Below are 13,224 nucleotides of genomic sequence, written 5' to 3'. Positions count from 1 at the left end.
AACCCCTCCTCCAGGGTACTGGGTGACTGACTTCCAAAGATGGCCTCTCTTTACATAATCTTATGTAACCTAATTGCCTCCCAAATGCCTTGTCTCCAAATACTATTCCACTGGAGTACAGGACTTCAACATATGAGTTTGGGGAGGATATAAATATTCCATTTCTAGCAATTACCGAAATTATCATAATTGTTTATTTCAGTGTCTGTCAGTGTCTTTTTATTTATTGTGACTAAGTTCTTATATGTGCTGAATAAAAATAAATAAAATTACTGTTTGACTATTAAAGAACTGAGTCCTAAACATCTAGCTCCTAACCTGTCTTTCTTTTTACACCTAAGCTTTAGGACTGACCACTTAAATAAAATATTTTCTTTCTGCCTTCTGGGTATCACACCTAATAATTCAGTAAAATGATTTGTATAATCAGTGCTTTGGATTTGTATTATAAAAACTGCTTCTTTTGTTTCTATTTAATTAGCCACAGCGCAGTAAAAGAAGCTAGTTTGCTTTTCCCATGTATTCTGAAATACTGGCTCTTTCAGTAGCTATTAAATCCTTCAAGTCAGATTGATACTTTATTGCATTTATACCTTCTGAATCTAGGACTAAACATCTTCCTAAATCAAAATTATTGGTATTCATAATTCAATAGATACCCAGGATTCTTTTTCTGTTTACAAATGTATTAATCATATATTTGTTGTTCATCTTCTAAGTTCTAAATTATTTTTTACTTGCAAGGAAGATCAAAGGATTCCCTAGATACACTGAAGAAGTTGCAGTGTTATTTCTCCAATTATTGTAATGTATTTCCACTTGAAATTAATTATTTAGTACTAATTCACAGAGATAGAAAATGCAATAGTTGGGGGCGATCCAAGATGGCAGCCTAGAGGGAGACTGCACCCCCTGTCGCTCCAGAACCCAGGAGTTAAGAAGGGGAGGCATTGAGAGACTCGGACTGACATAGAGCCACGGGTGAGTCTGCCTACCGGGTAAAGCTCGGCCCGGGGGGCAGGCCCAGATAGAGGTGGCTTATTGGAGCCGGGCAGGGCAGCTAGAGTCTTCCCAAGGTAGCCTTCCACACTCCGGCAGTGAGCTCCTCCCACACGGCCAGCTGCACGGTGCAGGCCCACAGTGAGAGCATTTCAGCACAGAGCCAGTTCCAAATCGTGGAACCAGTAGGGGGCTAGGGGCAGTTTTCTTCCGATACGCTCCTTTATCAGATTCCTCCAAGACATCAGGCTACTGAAGGCTGGGAGGTGATACACTGGAAATCTACTGGGACACTATAAGCCAATAGCAGAAAACTGCAATATCTCAGGGTCCCACTGACAACTGACCAATATGAGAAAACAAGGGAAGAAAATGTCCCAAACAAACCTAGATACTACATCATTAAAACCCAATGACAGCACAGCAGAAGAAATGTCAGAAAGGGAGTTCAGAATGTACGTAATTAAAACGATCAGGGAAGCAAATGAGGAGATGAAAGAGCAAATGCAGGCATTGAAGGAGGAGATGAAAGAGCAAATGCAGGCATTAAATGATCACACCAATCAACAGTTAAAAGACCAAATACGGGAAGCAAGAGATCATTTCAATAAAGAGTTAGAGATACTGAAAAAAACGAAACTGAAATACTTGAAATGAAGGAAACAATAAACCAAGTTAAAAACTCCATAGAAAGCATAACCAATAGAATGGAGCACCTGGAAGACAGAACCTCAGACATTGAAGACAAATTATTTAATCTCGAAAGCAAAGTTGGCCAAACAGAAAAGATGGTAAGAAATCATGAACAGAATCTATAAGAATTATGGGATATCATGAAAAGGTCAAATTTAAGAATTATTGGGATTGAGGAAGGCTTAGAGAAACAAACCAAAGGAATGAACAATCTATTCAATGAAATAATATCAGAAAATTTCCCAAATCTGAAGAATGAAATGGAAAACCAAATACAAGAGGCTTATAGAACTCCAAACATACAAAATGACAACAGACCCACACCAAGACACATTATTATGAAAATACCTAACATACAAAATAAAGACAGAATTTTAAAGGCCGCGAGAGAAAAGAATCAAATTACATTCAGAGGGAAACCAATAGGAATATCAGCAGATTTTTCAATCCAGACCCTACAAGCCAGAAGGGCCTGGAACAACATTTACCAAGCCCTGAAAGAAAACGGATGCCAACCAAGAATCTTATACCCAGCAAAACTTACCTTCAAATTTGACGATGAAATAAGATCCTTCCATGATAAACAAAAGCTAAAGGAATTTACAAAAAGAAAGCCAGCATTACAGAACATTCTCAGCAAAATATTCCATGAGGAAGAGATGAAAAACAACGATGCAAATCAGCAACAGGAGGCGCTAGCCTAAAGGAATAGCCAAATAAAGGAGAAACCAAATCATGTCAAAAACAATATGAGTCAATTGACTGGGAATACAAATCATATCACAATAATAACCCTGAATGTTAATGGCCTGAATTCATCAATCAAAAGACACAGACTGGCAGATTGGATTAAAAAGAAAAATCCAACAATATGCTGCCTGCAAGAGACTCACCTCATAGAAAGAGACACCCATAGACTAAAGGTGAAATGATGGGGAAAAACATACCATGCACACGGACACAGCAAAAAAGCTGGAGTATCCATCCTCATCTCAGATAATGTGGACTTCAAACCAAAACTAGTCAGAAGGGATAAAGAAGGACATTACATGCTGCTTAAGGGAAGCATAAATCAGCAAGACATAACAATCATAAATATCTATGCCCCGAACATTGGCTCATCCACGTACGTCAAACAAATCCTTCTCAATTACAGAATTCAAATAGAGCACAACACAATCATACTAGGCGATTTTAACACACCTCTCTCACCACTGGATAGATCGTCCAAACAAAAATTGAATAAAGAAACTATAGATCTCAACAACACAATCACCAATTTAGACTTAACAGACATATATAGAATATACCATCCAACAAAGAACGAATACACTTTCTTCTCAACAGCACATGGATCCTTCTCTAAAATAGACCATATTTTATGCCACAAAGCTACTGTTAGCAAATACAAGAAGATAGAGATACTACCTTGTACTCTATCAGATCATAATGGATTGAAATTAGAAATAAATGACAGAATAAAAAACAGAAACTTCTCCAATACTTGGAGACTAAATAATACACTATTATACGATGAATGGATAACAGAAGACATCAGGAGGGAAATAAAAAATTCTTAGAAGTAAACGAGAACAAAGACACATCATATCAAAATCTCTGGGACACTATGAAAGCAGTACTTAGAGGAAGATTTATTTCATGGGGTGCATTCAAAAAAAGAAGTAGAAATCAACAAATAAATGACTTAACACTACAGCTCAAAGCGCTAGAAAAAGAAGAGCAGACCAATACCAAAAGTAGTAGAAGACAGGAAATAGTTAAAATCAGAGCTGAAATCAACAAAATCGAAACAAAAGAAACAATTGGAAAAATTAACAAAATAAATAGTTGGTTCTTTGAAAAAATAAATAAAATTGATAAACCCTTAGCCACACTAACAAAGAGAAAGAGGGAGAAAACTCAAATTACTAAAATTTGGAATGAACAATGAAACATCACAACAGACACGAGTGAAATACAAAACATAATTAGAAACTATTTCGAAAATCTATACTCCAACAAAACAGAAAACCTCGAAGACATCAACAAATTTCTAGAGACATATGAATTACCTAAACTGAACGAGGAGGACATACACAACCTAAATAAACCAATTTCAAGCAATGAAATAGAAGAGGTCATCAAAAGCCTACCAACAAAGAAAAGTCCAGGACCAGATGGGTTCTCAGCCGAGTTCTACAAAACCTTTAAAGAAGAGCTCATTCCAATACTCCTCAAACTATTCCATGAAATAGAAGAGGAGGGAACCCTCCCAAACTCGTTCTATGAAGCCAATATCACCCTGATACCTAAACCAGACAGAGACACATCGAGGAAGGAAAATTTCAGACCAATATCCTTAAAGAACATCGATGCAAAATTCTCAACAAAATTTTAGCAAATCGCATACAAATATATATTAAAAAGATAGTGCACCACGATCAGTGGGTTTTATCCCAGGGATGCAAGGTTGGTTCAACATTCAGAAATCAATAAATGTCATTCACCATATCAACAGACTTAAAGTTAAGAATCATATGATTATTTCAATAGATGCAGAAAAAGCATTCGATAAAATACAGCATCCCTTCATGCTCAAAACACTAGAAAAAATTGGGGTAGTGGGAACATTCCTAAACATTATAAAGGCATCTACGCTAAACCCATGGCTAATATCATTCTAAATGGTGAAAAACTGAAAGCGTTCCCCCTAAAAACTGGAACAAGGCAGGGATGCCCTCTTTCACCACTTCTATTCAACATCGTCCTTGAGACTCTAGCCAGAGCAATCAGACAAACCAAAGGAATTAAAGGGATACGAATAGGAAAAGAAGAACTCAAACTATCCCTGTTCGCTGATGATATGATTATATATTTAGAGGAACCTGGAAATTCCACCAGAAAACTTTTAGAACTCATAAGTGAATTCAGTAAAGTAGCAGGTTACAAGATCAATGCTCATAAATCCAATGCATTTTTATACATAAGTGATGAATCTTCAGAAAGAGAAATTAGGAAACTACCCCATTCACAATAGCCTCGAAAAAAATAAAATACTTGGGAATCAATCTCACAAAAGAGGTGAAAGACCTCTACAATGAGAACTACAGAACACTAAAGAAAGAAATTCAAGAAAACCTTAGAAGATGGAAAGATCTCCCATGTTCCTGGATAGGCAGAATTAATATCGTCAAAATGGCTATACTAGTTTCCTTTGCTGAGAGAAAGCTTTTAAGTTTGAATCTATCCCAGTTGTTGATTCTTGCTTTTATTTCTTGTGCTATGGGAGTCCTGTTAAGGAAATCTGATCCTGAGCCAACAAGTTGAAGATTTGGACCTACTTTTTCTTCTATAAGATGCAGGGTCTCTGGTCTGATTCCGAGGTCCTTGATCCATTTTGAGTTGAGTTTTGTGTAGGGTGAGAGATAGGGGTTTAGTTTCATTCTATTGCATATAGTTTTCCAGTTTTCCCAGCACCATTTGTTGAAGAGGCTATCTTTTCTCCATTGCATATTGTTGGAACCTTTGTCTAGTATGAGAAAATTGTATTTATTTGGGTTTGTGTCCATGTCCTCTATTCTGTACCATTGATCTACCTGTCTATTTTGGTACCAATACCATGCCGTTTTTGTTACTATTGCTTTGTAGTAGAGTTGAAGATCTGGTATTGCAATACTATCAGAAATGTGAAGAGAGAGCCTACAGAGTGGGAGAATATCTTTGCCAACCATACCTCAGATAGAGCGCTAATTTCCAGAATCTATAAAGAACTCAAAAAACTCTACACCAAGAATACAAATAATCCAATCAACAAATGGGCTAAGGAAATGAACAGACACTTCACAGAAGAAGATGTACAAGTAATCAACAGATATATGAAAAAATGTTCAACATCCCTAGTAATAAGGGAAATGCAAATCAAAACTACCCTAAGATTTCATCTCACCCCAATTAGAATGGCGATTATCAAGAATACAAGCAACAATAGGTGTTGGCGAGGATGTGGTGAAAAAGGAACACTCATACATTGCTGGTGGGGTTGCAAATTAGTGCAACCACTCTGGAAAGCAGTGTGGAGATTCCTCAGAAAGCTTGGAATGGAAACACCATTTGACCCAGCTATCCCACTCCTTGGCCTATACCCAAAGGACTTAAAATCAGCATACTACAGAGATACAGCCACATCAATGTTCATTGCTGCTCAATTCACCATAGCCAGATTGTGGAACCAACCTAGATGCCCTTCAGTTGATGAATGGATAAAGAAACTGTGGCATATTTATACAATGGAATATTACTCCGCAATGAAGAATGATAAAATTATGGCATTTGTAGGCAAATGGTCGAAATTGGAGAATATCATGCTAAGTGAGATAAGCCAATCTCAAAAAACTAAAGGACGAATGATCTCGCTGATAAGCGGATGAGGACATATAATGGGGGGTGGGACGGGCTAGCATTAGGTTTAGGGTTAGGTTAGAGTTAGGCTAAGGAGAGCAGTAGAATGAAGGAAAGAAGGACTGTGTAGAGGGAAAAGAGGGGTGGGAGGGGTGGGGGGGAGGGGAAAAAATATAATAAACATCATTACCCTATGTAAAAAAAAAAAAAAAAAAAAAAAAAAAAAATGGCTATACTACCTAAAGTGCTATACAGATTCAATGCAATTCCAATTAAAATCCCAATGATGTACCTTGCAGAAATAGAGCAAGCAATTATGAAATTCATCTGGAAGAATAAAAAACCTAGAATAGCTAAAGCAATCCTCAGTAGCAAGAGCGAAGCAGGGGGTATTGCAATACCAGATCTTCAACTCTACTACAAAGCAATAGTAACAAAAACGGCATGGTATTGGTACCAAAATAGACAGGTAGATCAATGGTACAGAATAGAGGACATGGACACAAACCCAAATAAATACAATTTTCTCATACTAGACAAAGGTTCCAAAAATATGCAATGGAGAAAAGATAGCCTCTTCAACAAATGGTGCTGGGAAAACTGGAAAACCATATGCAATAGAATGAAATTAAACCCCTATCTCTCACCCTACACAAAACTCAACTCAAAATGGATCAAGGACCTTGGAATCAGACCAGAGACCCTGCATCTTATAGAAGAAAAAGTAGGTACAAATCTTCAACTTGTTGGCTCAGGATCAGACTTCCTTAACAGGACTCCCATAGCACAAGAAATAAAAGCAAGAATCAACAACTGGGATAGATTCAAACTAAAAAGCTTTCTCTCAGCAAAGGAAACTATCAGAAATGTGAAGAGAGAGCCTACAGAGTGGGAGAATATCTTTGTCAACCATACCTCAGATAGAGCACTAATTTCCAGAATCTATAAAGAACTCAAAAAACTCTACACGAAGAATACAAATAATCCAATCAACAAATGGGCTAAGGAAATGAACAGACACTTCACAGAAGAACATGTACAAGTAATCAACAGATATATGAAAAAATGTTCAACATCCCTAGTAATAAGGGAAATGCAAATCAAAACTACCCTAAGATTTCATCTCACCCCAATTAGAATGGCGATTATCAAGAACACAAGCAACAATAGGTGTTGGTGAGGATGTGGTGAAAAAGGAACACTCATACATTGCTGGTGGGGTTGCAAATTAGTGCAGCCACTCTGGAAAGCAGTGTGGAGATTCCTCAGAAAGCTTGGAATGGAAACACCATTTGATCCAGCTATCCCACTCCTTGGCCTATACCCAAAGGACTTAAAATCAGCATACTACAGAGATACAGCCACATCAATGTTCATTGCTGCTCAATTCACCATAGCCAGATTGTGGAACCAACCTAGATGCCCTTCAGTTGATGAGTGGATAAAGAAACTGTGGCATATTTATACAATGGAATATTACTCCGCAATGAAGAATGATAAAATTATGGCATTTGTAGGCAAATGGTCGAAATTGGAGAATATCATGCTAAGTGAGATAAGCCAATCTCAAAAAACTAAAGGACGAATGATCTCGCTGATAAGCGGATGAGGACATATAATGGGGGTGGGAGGGTTAGCATTAGGTTTAGGGTTAGGTTTAGAGTTAGGCTAAGGAGAGCGGTAAGAATGAAGGAAAGAAGGACTGTATAAAGGGAAAAGGGTGGGAGGGGTGGGGGGAAGGGGAAAAAAAGAAACATCATTACCCTATGTAAACGTAAAAAAAAAAAAAAAAATGGTAAAAAAAAAAAGAAAATGCAATAGTTAAGTGAAATGATCAGTTCAGTGTTTTGGTCAAAAAATAACTCATTTCCTTACTTGTCAATCAAAATACAATGGTAATCAAAATGGTGTTTGAGTTGGCTAAAAATCCCAACCTGCAGTGCCCTTTAATTTTAGACTTATCTCCTGCATGTGAAGGAGCTGACCAAATCAATTTGACTCTGCAATCAGTTTGAATGTCCTTTCTCAAGAATGTCAAAATTATCTAATTACGATATTTACCTGTCACTCTTCTCTCCAAGCATTTAAAAATGTTTCTAGATAATTTTTCAATTTTCAGTGGCTTAGTTTCTTTAACACAAAAGTTTACATTAAAAATGCATCTTTCCAGGCATTGTGAGGCATACCTGTAAACTCAGTAGTTCAGGAAGCTGAGGCAGGAGGATAACAAGTCCAAAGCCAGTCTCAGCAATTTAGCGAGGCCCTAAGCAACTTAGTGACCCTGACTCAAAATTAAAAATAAATACATAAATAAAAAGGGCTAGGGGTGTGATTCAGTGGTTGAGAACCCACGGGTTTAGTCCCTGCTATCAAAAAAAAAAAAAAAAAAAAAAGCTTTTAAAATTGAAGTGAATTTTGTATGATTATTTGAAAAATAAAGCAAGCAAAAACATACAAAATGTCACATATTTTTCCCTAAGAAAGAATAAGACAAGATCATCCCTTCTACTCAAATCTCTTCTTTCTGAATCTGGTCAATGCAGATTTCAGTAGTCAAGAAGTTGAGGGTCAGCACAGCAGGATGGTAATGAGTCTAGGTCGTATTTAAGTAGGGCATGTTTTAGAATGCATCTGCTTTCTTTGCCCGAATTTCTATCACAACTTCTAACATCAAGAAAAGATTAAATAAGAATGGGAATTAAAAAATCATTTTAAAGGGACAGAGTTAATGTAAACATATCCTTTCCTGATTTAAAGTGTTCTTGCTCAATTATAGATTATTTTAAAAACTCTGGTAATTTTTCCTATTGAATTTTGTGACTTTAAAATGCATCACCTTCTGAATTATTAATCTCTTTCGATCACATCTAATGGTGATTTTCCCCCCCTAAGGAGCAATGGTATGTTCCTCTGTTAATTAACTCATATTTATTACAAGTCATTTAGAAGTCACTGCAGATTAAAAATATTTACTTTAAAGTCTAAAACTATTTTTACTTGTTTCCCTAACACAATCAAGAAAGTCTGTGGACAATGAAACTGAAACCTGTGTTTTTGTCATCTTTTCACTGCTGTGACCAAAAGACCTGTCAAGAACAATGTTGAAAAGGAAAAGTTTATATAGAGGGGGTCAATGTTTCAGAGGTCTTCATCCATAGACAGAGGAGCCCATAGCTCTGGGCCCAAGGTCAGGCAGAACATCATAGCAGCTTGGGACATGGTAGTAAGGAAGCAGAGCAAACTCCACTCATATGGAAATATAAACCCTAATGCCATGACTGCAGTGAATAACAGGCCTCCTCCAGCCACATCCTACCTTCCTACATTTACCACTTATTTAATACATATCATTAGGTTAAGGATCTCTTAACCCAATCGTTTTACCACTGATAATTCTTGCAGTGTCTAACATATGAACCTATGCGGGACACCTTATATCTAAACCATGAACTCCTCTCTTATCCTGCAATAAATTTTATACTAAGAATTGATCATTACATGACTTTTGAAGGCTTCTTATAAGTGATGTGCCCTCTGGCTGCCATCTTGTGTCTCTGGTGTATACCTAATCTCAGCTGTTTGACTGAGATCCCCCGAGCACCAACTCTAGTCCCTCACGTGGCCCCATTTACCCTCTGAGTAGATGAAAGGGACAATCTTGAGTGAGAAAAAATCTCCCCAAACTGCAGGCACAGGTGCATACTTGTAGTAAAGGAACTGCTCACTAAAAGAAGATGGTCCATAGGACAGCTATGGCAAATGATAAAAAACAAATTCTCCTTAAAGAATTTAGGGGTAACCAATATCTGTTGTGTTGAAGAGGTGAATATGTTTACAAGTCAAGGAATAGTGATTCACTTCAACAACCCTAAATTTCAAACATCTCTAGCAGCAAACTTTCACCATTACATACCATTCTGAGATAAAACAGGTGACCGAAATGATACCCAGCATCTCACACCAGCTTGGTGCAGACGGTCTGACTAATTTAAGAATGGGTAAAGCTTTCCCCAGTCTGTGGATTAAAAACCACCACTTGCTCCTTGAGAGGATGATGATAATTGAGTTCCAGATTTTGTGGAGAACTTAAATGAGGTTTCTAAAAATGAGACAAATTGAACTGAGTCAACTTCTAAAGAAGTTGAAACTTGAAGGAGTTACTGGGATATGATATTTTATACTATGACTGCTTTTTAAAATTGTTTTGCTTATGGATCTGATAACATCTGGATCTCTAATATTTTTCAATCCAAGCCCCTTAATCCTGCAGCTCTTTTCAGGTTTTGCTTATACATGATTTATTTTTTGCAACTAATTAAGATGAAGAAGCCTGGGAATAAAGTTTGAAACAAAGATTAATAAAGTTTAAAAATAAAAAGTGGTGGTGTGCTATTTTTGCAAATGGAAAAGCTTTCTGGTTGAAATGCATGACTTATACTAGAACCTGAATGATGTGTATATATACATCCATGAATGGATGAATGGATGGGTGGATGGATGGAAGATGGATAAATACCAATTTATAACTAGGGGTTGTTTATGACTTGAGACAGTGGTCTGTTGAATGTGTACTTTTTCCTTATCTTATCATCCTACTTCCTCCTTGTGTTTTCTCTTTCCATCTTCATTTTTGTTTACTTTTGGTGTGTACACTTTCCCAACATATTCGCTTTATCTTTTTCAGACATTTATTTTGAATTAGAAAATCTGCTTTTACCTTTTGATTTATTGAGGCTGAAGATGATAGCACAAGTTTATTACTTTAACTAGTTTTTTAAATTACACCAAATCATAAATGCTTCATCAAGGGAACTTTTTGTGGATGAATGTATTTGGTGGCTCTTGTACTCTACTGGCATTGCTTTTGCTGTTTAACAAATTCCTTTCTCCAACTTTTACATGTCCAAATGGAGGCTTCAGTGTAGCAGGTGTCCCCTGAATATGATTTCTTCTTTTAGAAAAGATGACCAGCAGGTGGGTTATATAAATTTGCAGTCATAAATGATTTGTGCTTGTAATTTGCTTTCAAAACTGGTTTCACTGTTCTCTCTTGTTGTGTTTCTCCTCCATCTTTCCTGCAATATATCAAATATATTGTGTTTAACTTTTTTTTATTACTTTACTTTTTACCACTTTTTTACTACTGTTCAGTTCATTTACTTTCCCCTTACCTCATCACTTTTCCTAGGTATTGTCCAACAGAGATTTTTTTCATTTATGCTGCAAAATTTATTCCAGAATGTATTTGGCTGCCAGACAGATCTAAATAGTACCTATTCAACAAGAAGTTTAGTAGTTCAAGTGCAAAATGTTATGAGTACCCAGGACAAATTCAGTTTAGTTTCTGTTTCACCCAGCAGATGTTTTGATTTTTTGTCCTACAATGCTAAACTCATAATTACATCACTCTTGGATAACATCTGTGTAGAAACAGAAAGAGGCACTTTTATTCTCATAGATCTTTTCCATACTGTTGGCACCCTTCCCAAAAGTCCATCCACAGACTTCCCCTCAGGTCTGATGGCCACAGTTGGGTGATATACACTTTCTTTACCCATTTACTGGATAGAGTAATGGCATACCATATTGGCCTGTGACTACTCCACATTTTTTTCTAGTGATTAGGAATGAGTAGTACAGCACAGGCCACCTGATACCTGAGAAAAAGAAAAGTCTATATGCAAGGAACATGAGAATGGCATTCAGATGGGCAAAAAATGAACAATTCCTGCCATATCTTCTAAGCTCCCCCAAAGCTAGTCTTATTTAGTGTAATATCTCAAAGGCTTAACAAAGTCCCCAGTACAGAAGGTGCCCATCAAGTATTTGTGAAATGAATTTATAAATGATGCAAATAATAATATTGATGAGAATACTTATATAAAAAATTTGAAAGGTCATAAAAGAAAGTGTGTAAGCACAGTTCCATAGAGACCATAAAACTAAAATAAAGTCCTTGTTCCAAGGGTGTAGAAGAGCAAGGTATTCTGGAATTTTACTTTGAAGTCACCAATGGACTCTAGGTTGCTGAATCTTACAGTCAGTTCCCAGCGATGTTACTTATATCACAAGCAGTACATGATTGGTGATCATTTCTCTTTTGTACACACTTTGCTTTTTGACTTTCAGGTTATCACACTCTTGTTTGTTTGCTTCTTTTTTTCTCTGGCTGTTTATTTTCAAACTACTGTAATTGTATTATTTTTTTTTTTCAATTCTTAATGCACTCACCCCAGGGCGCAGTCTTTGTTCCTCTTCTCTAACACAGCTTCATTCCCTTAGTGACCTTTCCTGTGTCCTCTGTATTTATTAACCAGATACACACCCTGAAGTGTGCTATTTGCACAATTTTACTTTCTCTCATTTTCTTTTTTCTCTTCTTTTCCACACCTTATTTTATTTTTTTACAGAATAAGGTAGAAACAAATAATAAATGAAATAAAGTTGCTGCTGATTGCAGAATTACACACAGCAATCTTTGAAGAAACATGCCTATTGGGAGGAATGACACAATTCAATTCAATGAATACCTGTGCTGCACCTATTATGTGAACAACACAGTGCTAAGAAGTCAGATGGGAATAAGCCCTGCTCTCCAAACACTTACAGCAGCGCAGTGTCAGCACACACAGAATCAGAACTCTAAAAGGAGGCAGAAAAATTCCCGGTTCCTTCTCCATAACCATAAACCTGTTCCTTCTTTCCTCTATCCTAAAAAAAAAAAAAAAAAAAAAAGGCAAAACAAACAAAAATAAACTACAAGAGTACTTTTTCTTTAAGAGTAACTACCTTTCATGCTTTTTAATTTCAAAACCTTGAAGACATTTCTTGTGCTTACTCTACTCCCTCCTTACTCTTCATGTCTCTGTTCTCTCGCCTCATTTGTGCTGGAGTTACTGTGTAAGGCTGACTGAGGACCGACCACCTAGGGCACCATCTCTTTCTCTTCTGTCGTCATCTTCCTTAATGTCACAGTTGTATTTAATGCTGTGAGCCAATCTTTCTTTCTTTGTTAAATCCTATCACATTTTTCTTTGCTCTCTTTGTTCTCTTTTTATCTCAGTTACAACATGTGAAAATCATATGTGATTCTTTGTGAAAGGATTTTAGTTGACACAAAGCACACTAAGAATT

The sequence above is a fragment of the Sciurus carolinensis genome, chromosome 7 (assembly GCF_902686445.1).
Source record: "Sciurus carolinensis chromosome 7, mSciCar1.2, whole genome shotgun sequence".
Taxonomy (NCBI): domain Eukaryota; kingdom Metazoa; phylum Chordata; class Mammalia; order Rodentia; family Sciuridae; genus Sciurus; species Sciurus carolinensis.
This window is presented reverse-complemented; position numbering follows the sequence as displayed.